We start from the raw sequence: 14,482 nt of genomic DNA on the forward strand, positions 1-14,482 counted from the left end.
GTCAGCCACCCAAGATTGACTTGTCATTCTAGTCACTTTTCCACTCGTTGAACTACAAATATGTTCTGTTTGATGCTTCACAACCTACAACAAAGAATGATTCAAATCGAAAGATCATTACAATGACAAGCAAAGAAACAAAGTAATATTCGAACTCTCCAAAGAAACAAAAATTATTACCATCACACAATTTTCGTCTCTCTGCCAACTAGCAGTTAAGGACCATTTGCAAGGTTGGCCTATCATGGATTGACCTTTACAAAAAGCCCGAAACCTTGCCGGCTCATTTTTTTTAGTGCCATATTCGAACTCTCCATTGATAGCGAACTGTTTTATAGCCTTTCTAAACGCATCCATATCAGGATAAGGGGTCCCTATATCCATCTTTGGTTTTCGTTCATCCCACGCAATAAGTGGCTCCTCTGGAGCATTATCATCAACAACAATAGCTGCCCCTTTGACATCATCCAAGTCATAATCAGGAGTAGGAGTGACAACAGGACCAAGGTTAGTTTTTCCCTCGCCCTCCTCTGTTTTCAAACCCAACAGAGCAAACATGGCTTTCTCGTCCGCCGGCTTTTCATCCGGAATCCCCTTTTCATCCCCATCATTCTCAGGTTCGATCACAAGACTTGACCAATCGACAATGGTACCAACGGTTTCTACTTCATTGCACGAAACCATCCCCGTGGTTAGGTTTGTCACACTGGATTGATTAGAATCATGCACAGACATTGCATCGATCCTATTCAATATAGACAAAAAATCAGAAATTTCACACAAAAAGTCATGCATACATCAAACCAAAACAAGGGAATATGATGTTACCTTTTCAGATCCATCACACCCCTTTGCCGATCCAACCCCTCTCACTCAAATCCCCATCTCCCTCAGTACCTAGGGTTTCTAAGATTTAGACGTCCGTACAAGGGGAACTACACCAACTCCATGGAAAAGGGAAGGGGGAAGCTTGCCTTACCTTGGGGCAGCAATGGAGGGCGGCGGAGCAGCAAGGGCGGCGGCGGAGCAGCAGGGCGACGGCAGAGCAGCAGGGGCGGCGGCGGGGCGAGAGCGAATAGGCGGCTGGGTGGAGAGCTGGAACGAGCGAGCGAACTGGTGGCCCTGTCTCGCGTGAGGGTTTTTTTATCTAGCGTGTTGGGGGTATTGAGGGCAGTTTCGTCAAATAGAAATATTACCAGACCATTTTTTCTTTCATTAGTAGCAAACTGAACGCATAACAACAAGAAGGGGGCAATCAGCAAAGAACGAGTCGGAACAGGGGGGCTCAGAGCGAGTCGCACGAACATGGGGGTACAAGATCAAAGTGGAGCGCACAGGGGGGGTTAAAATCAATTCTCCCCTTTGCCCAGAGGTCATCCTCCTCTTTCTGACCAAGGCCATCCCCTCCTTCTCCTCTTCAACTAACCATTTTTATCCGCCATGGTGATTTCTTTTCTGCTACACGAACTGACGAGCGCCTATACAGATCGAAGGACCTTCTCTGTTGTCTGAAATTTGCACCAAGTGAGCAGCTGTACTGAAGTACATCGAACGTTTTGCAGTGCATCTAACTAACCTGACCTCACAAGTGAGCACAGCCACCCTTACCTCCCTGTTATGCTAATCTGTATGCACAATGTTCTAGTATATTGTGAAGAGGGCAAATTTGTTTGTGGGTGGGTTAATTCAAGGAGGTAGGATTGGTACAAAATGTCCTTTCAAGAGATACTCTGTTTATCTTGCCGTATCTTATATTCCAAACATTCTAGGGTCTTGAAAGTGCGTGTAAAAGAGCAACTATTTGGTTTGTTAATCTGTCAGGCAAAACCTTGGAGTATTATCTTATCATCACAGATCATATATTAATCCAACCATCCTGGTGCGTTAGTGTTGGAAATATGCCCTAGAGGCAATAATAAATTGATTATTATTATATTTCCTTGTTCATGATAATCGTTTATTATCCATGCTAGAATTGTATTGATAGGAAACTCAGATACATGTGTGTATACATAGACAACACCATGTCCCTAGTAAGCCTCTAGTTGACTAGCTCGTTGATCAATAGATGGTTACGGTTTCCTGACCATGGACATTGGATGTCGTTGATAATGGGATCACATCATTAGGAGAATGATGTGATGGACAAGACCCAATCCTAAGCCTAGCACAAGATCATGTAGTTCGTATGCTAAAGCTTTTCTAATGTCAAGTATCATTTCCTTAGACCATGAGATTGTGCAACTCCCGGATACCGTAGGAGTGCTTTGGGTGTGCCAAACGTCACAACGTAACTGGGTGGCTATAAAGGTACACTACGGGTATCTCTGAAAGTGTCTGTTGGGTTGGCACGAATCGAGATTGGGATTTTGTCACTCCGTGTAAACGGAGAGGTATCTCTGGGCCCACTCGGTAGGACATCATCATAATGTGCACAATGTGACCAAGGGTTGATCACGGGATGATGTGTTACGGAACGAGTAAAGAGACTTGCCGGTAACGAGATTGAACAAGGTATCGGTATACAGACGATCGAATCTCGGGCAAGTACCATACCGCTAGACAAAGGGAATTGTATACGGGATTGATTGAGTCCTTGACATCGTGGTTCATCCGATGAGATCATCGTGGAACATGTGGGAGCCAACATGGGTATCCAGATCCCGCTGTTGGTTATTGACCGGAGAACATCTCGGTCATGTCTGCATGTCTCCCGAACCCGTAGGGTCTACACACTTAAGGTTCGATGACGCTAGGGTTATAAAGGAAGTTTGTATGTGGTTACCGAATATTGTTCGGAGTCCCGGATGAGATCCCGGACGTCACGAGGAGTTCCGGAATGGTCCGGAGGTAAAGATTTATATATAGGAAGTCCTGTTTCGGCCATCGGGACAAGTTTCGGGGTCATCGGTATTGTACCGGGACCACCGGAAGGGTCCCGAGGGCCCACCGGGTGGGGCCACCTGCCCCGGGGGGCCACATGGGCTGTAGGGCGTGCGCCTTGGCCTACATGGGCCAAGGGCACCAGCCCCTAGAGGCCCATGCGCCAAGATATAGGAAAAAGGGGAGAGTCCTAAAGGGGGAAGGCACCTCCGAGGTGCCTTGGGGAGGATGGACTCCTTCCCCCCTCTTAGCCGCACCCCTTTCTTGGAGGAAGGGGCAAGGCTGCGCCTCCCCCCTCTCCCCTGTCCCTATATATAGTGGAGGGGAGGGAGGGCATCCATACCTGAGCCCTTGGCGCCTCCCTCCCTCCCGTGACACCTCCTCCTCTCCCGTAGGTGCTTGGCGAAGCCCTGCAGGATTGCCACGCTCCTCCATCACCACCACGCCGTTGTGCTGCTGCTGGATGGAGTCTTCCTCAACCTCTCCCTCTCTCCTTGCTGGATCAAGGCGTGGGAGACATCGTCGAGTTGTACGTGTGTTGAACGCGGAGGTGCCGTCCGTTCGGCACTAGGATCATCGGTGATCTGAATCACGACGAGTACGACTCCATCAACCCCGTTCACTTGAACGCTTCCGCTTAGCGATCTACAAGGGTATGTAGATGCACTCTCCTTCCCCTCGTTGCTAGTCTCTCCATAGATAGATCTTGGTGACACGTAGGAAAATTTTGAATTTCTGCTACGTTACCCAACAGTGGTATCATGAGCTAGGTCTATTGCGTAGATTCTTTGCACGAGTAGAACACAAAGTAGTTGTGGGCGTCGATATTGTTCAATATGCTTGCCGTTACTAGTCTCATCTTGATTCGGCGGCATCGTGGGATGAAGCGGCCCGGACCAACCTTACACGTACGCTTACGTGAGACCGGTTCCACCGACAAACATGCACTCGTTGCATAAGGTGGCTGGCGGATGTCTGTCTCTCCCACTTTAGTCGGATCGGATTCGATGAAAAGGGTCCTTATGAAGGGTAAATAGCAATTGGCATATCACGTTGTGGTTCATGCGTAGGTAAGAAACGTTCTTGCTAGAAACCCATAGCAGCCACGTAAAACATGCAAACAACAATTAGAGGACGTCTAACTTGTTTTTGCAGGGTATGCTATGTGATGTGATATGGCCAAAGGATGTGATGAATGATATATGTGATGTATGAGATTGATCATGTTCTTGTAATAGGAATCACGACTTGCATGTCGATGAGTATGACAACCGGCAGGAGCCATAGGAGTTGTCTTTATTTATTTGTGACCTGCGTGTCAACTTAAACATCATGTAATTACTTTACTTTATTGCTAACCGTTAGCCATAGTAGTAGAAGTAATAGTTGGCGAGGCAACTTCATGAAGACACGATGATGGAGATCATGATGATGGAGATCACGGTGTCATGCCGGTGACGATGATGATCATGGAGCCCCGAAGATGGAGATCAAAAGGAGCAAAGTGATGATGGCCATATCATGTCACTATTTGATTGCATGTGATGTTTATCATGTTTATACATCTTATTTGCTTAGAACGACGGTAGTAAATAAGATGATCCCTTACAACAATTTCAAGAAGTGTTCTCTCCTAACTGTGCACCGTTGCGACAGTTCGCTGTTTCAAAACATCACGTGATGATCGGGTGTTTTATTCAGACGTTCAAATACAACGGGTGTTGACGAGCCTAGCATGTACAGACATGGCCTCGGAACACACGCGAAACACTTAGGGTTAACTTGACGAGCCTAGCATGTACAGACATGGCCTCGGAACACGGAGACCGAAAGGTCGAGCATGAGTCGTATAGAAGATACGATCAACATGAAGATGTTCACCGATGATGACTAGTCCGTCTCACGTGATGATCGGACACGGCCTAGTTTGACTCGGATCATGTAATCACTTAGATGACTAGAGGGATGTCTATCTGAGTGGGAGTTCATAAGATGAACTTAATTATCCTGAACATAGTCAAAAGGATTTTGCAAATTATGTCGTAGCTCACGCTATAGTTCTACTGTTTAGATATGTTCCTAGAGAAAAATTAGTTGAAAGTTGATAGTAGCAATTATGCGGACTAGGTCCGTAAACTGAGGATTGTCCTCATTGCTTCATAGAAGGCTTATGTCCTTAATGCACCGCTCAGTGTGCTGAACCTCGAACGTTGTCTGTGGTTGTTGCGAACATCTGACATACACGTTTTGATAACTACGTGATAGTTCAGTTAAACAGTTTAGAGTTGAGGCACCAAAGACGTTTTTGAAACGTCGCGAAACATATGAGATGTTTTGAGGGCTGAAATTGGGATTTCAGGCTCGTGCCCATGTCAAGAGGTATAAAACCTTCGATGACTTTCTTAACCTGCAAACTAAGGAGAAAAGCTCAATTGTTGAGCTTGTGCTCAGATTGTCTGAGTACAACAATCATTTGAATCGAGTGGGAGTTGATCTTCCAGATAAGACAGTGATGGTTCTCCAAAGTCATTGCCACCAAGCTGTTAGAGCTTCGTGATGAATTATAACATATCAGGGATAGATATGATGATCCTTGAGGTATTCGCGATGTTTGACACCGCGAAAGTAGAAATCAAGAAGGAGCATCAATTGTTGATGGTTGGTGAAACCACTAGTTTCAAGAAGGGCAAGGGCAAGAAGGGATACTTCATGAAACGGCAAATCAGCTGCTGCTCTAGTGAAGAAACCCAAGGTAAAACCCAAACCCAAGACTAAGTGCTTCTGTAATAAGGGGAACAACCACTAGAGCAGAATTACCCTAGATACTTGGTAGATGAGAAGGCTGGCAAGGTCGATAGAAGTATATTGGATATACATTATGTTAATGTGTATTTTACTAGTACTCCTAGTAGCACCAGGGTATTAGATACCGGTTCGGTTGCTAAGTGTTAGTAACTCGAAATAAAAGCTACGGAATAAACGGAGACTAGCTAATAGTGAGCTGACGATATATGTTGGAAGTGTTTCCAAGTTTGATGTAATCAAACATCGCACGCTCCCTCTACCATCAAGATTAGCATTAAACCTGAATGGTTGATTGAATCTCGATCGTAGTGATACACATTTTCATGCCAAAAGATAGTAATGATAGTACCACTTACTGGTGGCACTGCCATGTAAGTCATAATGGTATAAAACGCATGAAGAAGCTCCATGTTGATGGATCTTTGGACTCACTCGTTTTTGAAAAGTTTGAGACATGCGAACCATGTCTATTGGTGTATACGCATGAAGAAACTCCATGCAGATGGATCGTTTGGACTCACTTGATTTTGAATCACTTGAGATATGCAAATCATACCACATGGGCAGGATGACTGAAAAGCCTCGTTTTCAGTAAGATGGAACAAGATAGCAACTTGTTGGAAGTAACACATTTTGATGTGTGCAGTCCAATGAGTGCTGAGGCATGCAGTGAATATCGTTATGTTCTTACTTCACAGATGATTCGAGTAGATGTTGAGAATATTTACTTGATGAAACACAAGTCTGAATTATTGAAAGGTTCAAGTAATTTCAGTGTGAAGTTGAAAGATCGTCGTGACAAGAGGATAAAAGATCTATGATATGATCATAGAGATGAATATCTGAATCACGAGTTTGGCACATAATTAAGACATTGTGGAAATTGTTTCACAACTGATACAGCCTGGAACACCATAGTGTGATGGTGTGTCCGAACATCATAACTGCACCCTATTGGATATGATGCATACCATGATGTCTCTTATCGAACTGCCACGATAGTTTATGGGTTAGGCATTAAAGACAACCACATTCACTTTAAATAGGGCACCACATAATTCCGATGAGATGACACCGTATGAATTATGGTTTAGAGAAACCTAAGTTGTCATTTCTTAGAAGTTTGGGGCTGCGATGCTTATGTGAAAAAGTTTCAGGCTGATAAGCTAGAACCCAAAGCGGATAAATGCATCTTCATAGGATACCCAAAACAGTTGAGTATACCTCCTGTCTCAGATCCGAAAGCAATAAAGGATTGTTTCTAGAATCGGGTCCTTTCTCGAGGAAAAGTTTCTCTCGAAAGAATTGAGTGGGAGGATGGTGGAGACTTGATGAGGTTATTAAACCGTCTCTTCAACTAGTGTGTGGCAGGGCACAGGAAGTTGTTCCTGTGGCACCTACACCAATTGAAGTGGAAGCTTATGATAGTGATCATGAAACTTCAGATCAAGTCACTACCAAACTTCGTGGGATGACAAGGATGCGTACTACTTCAGAGTGGTACGTAATCCTGTCTTGGAAGTCATGTTGCTAGACAACAATGAACCTACGAGCTATGGAGAAGCAATGGTGGGCCCGGATTCCGATAAATGGCTCAAGGCCATAAAACCCGAGAGAGGATCCATGTATGAAAACAAAGTGTAGACTTTGGAAGAACTACTTGATGGTCGTAAGGCTGTTAGGTACATATGGATTTTGAAAGGAAGACAGACAATGATGGTAAGTGTCACCATTGAGAAAGCTCGACTTGTCGTTAAGATGTTTTTCGACAAGTTCAAGGAGTTGACTACGATGAGACTTTCTCACTCGTAATGATGCTAAGAGTCTGTTGGAATTATATTAGCAATTATTGCATTATTTATGAAATCTTGCAGATAGGATGTCAAAACATTGTTTCCTCGACGATTCTTGAGGAAAGGTTGTATGTGATACAACCGGAAGGTTTTGTCTATCCTGAAATATGCTAATAAGTATGCAAAGCTCCAGCAATCCTTCTGAGGACTGGAGTGAGCATCTCGGAGTTGGAATGTATGCTTTGATGATGATCAAAGATTTTGGGTGTATACAAAGTTTATGAGAAACTTGTATTTCCAAAGAAGTGAGTGGGAGCACTATAGAATTTCTGATGAGTATATGTTGTTGACATATTAATGATCAGAAATGACGTAGAATTTCTGGAAAGCATATAGGGTTATTTGGAAAGTGTTTTCAATGGAAAACCTGGATTAAGCTACTTGAACATTGAGCATCAAGATCTATAAGGATAGATCAAAACGCTTAATAGTACTTTCAAATGAGCACATACCTTGACGTGATCTTGAAGGTGTTCAAGATGGATCAGTCAAAGAAGGAGTTCTTGCCTGAGTTGTAAGGTATGAAGTTAAGCTCGACCATGGCAGAATAGAGAGAAAGGAACGAAGGTCGTCCCCTATGCTTAAGACATAGGCTCTACAGTATGCTATGTTGTGTACCGCACCTGAAGTGTGCTTTACCATGAGTCAGTCAAGGGGTACAAGAGTGATCCAAGAATGGATCACAGGACAGCGGTCAAGGTTATCCTTAGTAACTAGTGGACTAAGGAATTTTCTCAATTATGGAGGTGGTAAAAGAGTTCGTCGTAAAGGTTTACGTCGATGCAAGCTTAACACCTATCCGGATAGCTCTGAGTAGAGATACCGGATACGTATAATGGAGCAACAATTTAGAATAGCTCCAAGTAGAACAGTTATTTGGAATAGCTCCAAATAGAACGTGGTAGCTGCATCTAGGAGATGACATAGAGATTTGTAAAGCACACACGGATCTGAAAGGTTCAGACCCGTTGACTATAACCTCTCTCACAAGCATAACATGATCAAACCCAGAACTCATCGAGTGTTAATCACATGGTAAATGTGAACTAGATTATTGACTCTAGTAAACTCTTTGGGTGTTAGTCACATGGGGATGTGACCTTGAGTGTTAATCACATATCGATGGGAACTAGATTATTGACTCTAGTGCAAGTGGGAGACTGTTGGAAATATGCCCTAGAGGCAATAATAAATTGATTATTATTATATTTCCTTGTTCATGATAATCGTTTATTATCCATGCTAGAATTGTATTGATAGGAAACTCAGATACATGTGTGGATACATAGACAACACCATGTCCCTAGTAAGCCTCTAGTTGACTAGCTCGTTAATCAATAGATGGTTACGGTTTCCTGACCATGGACATTGGATGTCGTTGATAACGGGATCACATCATTAGGAGAATGATGTGATGGACAAGACCCAATCCTAAGCCTAGCACAAGATCATGTAGTTCGTATGCTAAAGCTTTTCTAATGTCAAGTATCATTTCCTTAGACCATGAGATTGTGCAACTCCCGGATACCGTAGGAGTGCTTTGGGTGTGCCAAACGTCACAACGTAACTGGGTGGCTATAAAGGTACACTACGGGTATCTCTGAAAGTGTCTGTTGGGTTGGCACGAATCGAGATTGGGATTTTGTCACTCCGTGTAAACGGAGAGGTATCTCTGGGCCCACTAGGTAGGACATCATCATAATGTGCACAATGTGACCAAGGGGTTGATCACGGGATGATGTGTTACGGAACGAGTAAAGAGACTTGCCAGTAACGAGATTGAACAAGGTATCGGTATACCGACGATCGAATCTCGGGCAAGTACCATACCGCTAGACAAAGGGAATTGTATACGGGATCGATTGAGTCCTTGACATCGTGGTTCATCCGATGAGATCATCGTGGAACATGTGGGAGCCAACATGGGTATCCAGATCCCGCTGTTGGTTATTGACCGGAGAACATCTCGGTCATGTCTGCATGTCTCCCGAACCCGTAGGGTCTACACACTTAAGGTTCGATGACGCTAGGGTTATAAAGGAAGTTTGTATGTGGTTACCGAATATTGTTCGGAGTCCCGGATGAGATCCCGGACGTCACGAGGAGTTCCGGAATGGTCCGGAGGTAAAGATTTATATATAGGAAGTCCTGTTTCGGCCATCGGGACAAGTTTCGGGGTCATCGGTATTGTACCGGGACCACCGGAAGGGTCCCGGGGGCCCACCGGGTGGGGCCACCTGCCCCGGGGGGCCACATGGGCTGTAGGGGGTGCGCCTTGGCCTACATGGGCCAAGGGCACCAGCCCCTAGAGGCCCATGCGCCAAGATATAGGAAAAAGGGGAGAGTCCTAAAGGGGGAAGGCACCTCCGAGGTGCCTTGGGGAGGATGGACTCCTTCCCCCCTCTTAGCCGCACCCCTTTCTTGGAGGAAGGGGCAAGGCTGCGCCTCCCCCCTCTCCCCTGCCGCTATATATAGTGGAGGGGAGGGAGGGCATCCATACCTGAGCCCTTGGCGCCTCCCTCCCTCCCGTGACACCTCCTCCTCTCCCGTAGGTGCTTGGCGAAGCCCTGCAGGATTGCCACGCTCCTCCATCACCACCACGCCGTTGTGCTGCTGCTGGATGGAGTCTTCCTCAACCTCTCCCTCTCTCCTTGCTGGATCAAGGCGTGGGAGACATCGTCGAGCTGTACGTGTGTTGAACGCGGAGGTGCCGTCCGTTCGGCACTAGGATCATCGGTGATCTGAATCACGACGAGTACGACTCCATCAACCCCGTTCACTTGAACGCTTCCGCTTAGCGATCTACAAGGGTATGTAGATGCACTCTCCTTCCCCTCGTTGCTAGTCTCTCCATAGATAGATCTTGGTGACACGTAGGAAAATTTTGAATTTCTGCTACGTTACCCAACAGTTAGTGCATATGTATGTTGGCTGCAAACTGAAACAGCATGTTCCAATTTATGGTTCACCACCTGAATTGCTAAAGGAATATTAGCTTACCATGTACAGTAATAGAGTCATTTCATTGTGTTCTGTTTAGTTGAAAAATGGAGTGGTATACAGGAAGAATGACATGTGTCATGTACTCACAGCTGCATTTGATCAATCCTAGCTTATTTGGTTGTGAATCGAACATATATTTTGCTTGGTTTGTCTAACTCATGAGTGACCATTGATTTCTAGTAGGTGCTGATTTGTAGGTCTGCTCTGAAATTAGAAGTTGGCTTTATCTGAAGACCTTGTGTAAAATTGCTTGGTGCCTTTCGAAAGATTTCACTCAGAGCAAGAAAGGTACTCCCTCCGTCCGGAAATACTCGTCGGAGAAATGCATAAAAATGGATGTATCTAAAACTAAAATACGTCTAGATACATCCATTTATCCGACAAGTATTTTCGGACGGAGGGAGTATGTGACACAGACATCCTTTTGACATGGTCATTGAGGAAGCTTAAATTATGCAAAACTACTGCTCTTGTGATGTTATTTTTCTGTGCCTAGTAATGAAAGTGTTCTTATTTTAGTATATGAGAAAATTGTTGCTCTTAATTATGTATGTAGATGGCACAATAGAGATGGTATTATCTCTGTATTCACTCCTGAGCTTTCTTTGCAGCATAGAGATGGCATTATTAGTGCTTTATTTATAATTATTATTGTTGTATTAATTTTGTTTTCATTGGGTATAATAGTGATGCATTCTAGGAGAAATAAAATTAGATTATCTTGCAAGAACAAGAAGAAGACAATGAACTATTTTTCCTTTTGGTTCCCACTTTATATGCTTGCCTTTATGAGGAAAAACATCCAGTTCACACATCATCTTTATCCGGGGCTGCAAAGGTTAAGGAAATATTAGAAGGTCATGAGAGTTGGTCTAGGGTTGAGTTTCAGATGGAACCTGAGATTTTTAAGTCTATCGTGGATATCTTAAAAGAGAGGAACTATTGAAGGGCACGTCGCGTGTTGCTGTCGAGGAGCAGTTGGCAATGTTCATGTACATGATTTCGCACAATCTGGTTCTTAGGACATTCCGAATCTGAGTACTCTATAGATCTTCAAAGAAGATTGAAGAAATTATATTCTTTTCGCAAGTAGTGTGGTCTTGGTTTTGTTATGCACACTGCACATACAATATGTTGGTTAATACCATTTCATCTTAATCTGTTTATATACTTAGAAATAGTCTTTTGAAACTGTGAACTAGTGCTAACTTAATTTTGTGTAGTTCAGTGATCATCAAGTTGCGGTACCTCATGTCGATGCGAAGTGGAGAGAAGACCCGAGTAGGGCTAGTGGTCGTTGCCTTGCAATTAATCTTATTCAAAAGTCCCTCTGCCTCTGACATGGCAATTGATAATTCAAGTTTTTTTATTGTTGTGAACAAAGTTGAACGATGATGGCACGTGAAAACGGTTTAGGCCAACACTTGGTCGCAGTGAAATGTGGACCGGCCGGTATTTGAACCTTGGTGAACTGATGGTTATCAATTGTAATATTTCTTTCTAGTTTACCGGAATTCTGAAATTTTGTATGTGTTTTTTAGAATTATTTGTGAAATTCTTATCTATTGTCAGTTATTATCTGTAGAATTTTCTATGAAGGCTGTGAAATTTTGTATGTACAAGTCTATTGTTATCTGTGTATGATGAAGGGCTAAGTCTGTGTGTTATCTGTAGGACTTTCTTCCCTCCCCCTTGTTGCCATTTGGCCACCCAGGGCAGTGGGAACTTCTCCCACGTGGTGGGAGGGATCTTGTGAGCACAGGAGAATCTCCCCTAGGGGGTTTATTTCCCTGGTTTTTTCCTGCCCAACAACCAAATGAGTGACATGACAACGGGAGAGCGGGGAGCGGTGCCGATCTCTTCTTCCCCTCTTGTCCGCTGCGCCTCTATCTTCTCCCTCCTCTCTCCCTCTCTCTCCCCCTCCGGGAGAAGTAGAAGAACAGTACTTTGCAGTTTTTGAGCTCGATTTTCGGTATTTAGAGGCCGATTCAGGAGTTGTGGCAGTTGAAGAAAAGATAGATCAAGACGAGAGCTACAATATGCATGGTATTATTTCTGCATCCATGCTATCTGTCGTGATTTCGATTAAATGTTCTACTAGTACTGTTTTAGGAAGTAGATTACTGATTTGGAGACATTTTGGAGCATTTGGAGTTGGATTTTTTGTTTGAGGTAATTGAAGAAGTTGTAGATCAAGTTAAGACCTATGAAACACACTGTTTTTTCTTCTCTTTTTTTTTGCATTCATGCTGTAGTTCAGTTGTTTCATTAACTTGTAATGTCGTATTACCTCATTAACTAGTGTTTTCCCAAGAAGTTCTGGACCATTTAGAGTTGGTATATCTTGACATAAAGTAGTTGAAGATATCATAGATTTACGTTAACTTTTCAGATGCATTCTTTTTTTTTGGCATGTGAGATGTTGTTTAGTTTTTTGATTAGGACTAACTAGCAAAAGAGCCCGTGTGTTGTAATGGGAGAGAAAACATAACACACACTCTTAACTCAACAATCATCACTCAAGACCACAATAGGTTCATCTTCTTTATTTTTGCGAGGCATCATATTTGTGTTACCGTTTATCCTCCTTCTCACCCTTGCCGGCGATGGCCTCGGTGTTCACACAAAACAACAAAAAACGTGTGTTGAATATGGTTAATCCTAAGGCGTCTCTCTCTCTCCCTCTCTCCTCCCTCTCCCTCTCCCTCTCCCTCTCTCTCTCTCTCTCTCTCTCTCTCTCTCTCTCGCTTTCTCTCACTCTCGCGATGAGAAATCTGTTGTTTTCCCTTCCGACATTTTTCAGAGGTATGCACGTGTAGTTATCGATATTTTCTTTTCCGTATATGGTTATACTGGAGTGTTTATTTGCAATCCAGATCGCCGCCGGTACGAAAAATGGATCTTGTGCTATAAATTATAAGTTTGCTTCCATAACAATATTTTAAAAATATTTAACAGGTAAAATTAACATCATATTTAGATTCCACATATTTTTCAAATAAAATTTCATATATAATATGTTAAAATCGAAGTTACGGTTTAAAAGATAGAAATAATTTAGAAAATCATTTGGTTTGACTCAAATATATTCCAAAATAATATTTAAAGATACTTAAAAGATAAAAATAATCTCATATTCGTATTCTACATATTTTTCTAATAAAATTTCATATATAACATGTTCAAATCGGAGTTACGGTTTAAAAGATATAAATGATTTTAAAAAGCATTTGTTTGACTTAAATATGATCCGCAGATGAATTACCTAAAACATCAGGGGGGTTCAAAAAATGTAAAATAACGGTTCGGGTGTGACTTAAATCCGGACAGCGGGTTGATTTCAAGAAAAAACAAGGACTTTTGTGTAAAATACAAAAATAACGATTCATTTTAACTTAAAACAGGACTGCGGGTTGAATTCTTTGAAATAGAGGGACTTTTCTAAAAAATGACATGACGGACGAAAGAAATCCAATTTACTTTATTATTAGGTAAAGATAAAGATTAGTTAATTATGTGTTGTTCACGGGGCGCTGTTTATTTGACAGCTCTTTAAGTAGTGTTTTCCCAAGAAGTTTTGGACCAGATAGAGTTGGAATCTTGACAAGAAGTAGTGGAAATCTTTCAAATGCGTTTTTTGTTTCCCGCATGTGAGATGTTGTATGGTTTTGCGATTAGGACTAATTAGCTAATTATGTGTTGTTTAGGGGCCGCTGTTTATTTGACATGTCCAGGTTTGTAGACACTGTTATCTTGTATGCCATGTGTTGTAGTAGGAGTAATTTATTAATTTAGGCAAATGTTAACAAGTAGAGTAATAGTGTTTGCTGTGCAAACTGTTCTATTTAGATTTTACTACTATTTTCTAATTAGATAAATGATTTGGGCTATTAAGGAGTTAGCCTATTTTCTTCTAACTTTGTATGCTAAATATGGTG

General features: G+C 42.8%; 1 long non-coding RNA gene across 1 annotated transcript; it reads left to right on the forward strand.

The window, feature by feature from the left end:
* Nucleotides 1-1,366: 1,366 nt before the first annotated feature.
* LOC119282453 lies at nucleotides 1,367-12,190 on the forward strand. Its single transcript, XR_005138741.1, has 3 exons — nucleotides 1,367-1,588; nucleotides 10,728-10,832; nucleotides 11,773-12,190. It is a non-coding gene; the product is annotated as an uncharacterized LOC119282453 (long non-coding RNA).
* The last annotated feature ends 2,292 nt before the right edge of the window (nucleotides 12,191-14,482 follow it).

The sequence above is a fragment of the Triticum dicoccoides genome, chromosome 3B (assembly GCF_002162155.2).
Source record: "Triticum dicoccoides isolate Atlit2015 ecotype Zavitan chromosome 3B, WEW_v2.0, whole genome shotgun sequence".
NCBI classification, from domain to species: Eukaryota; Viridiplantae; Streptophyta; class Magnoliopsida; order Poales; family Poaceae; genus Triticum; species Triticum dicoccoides.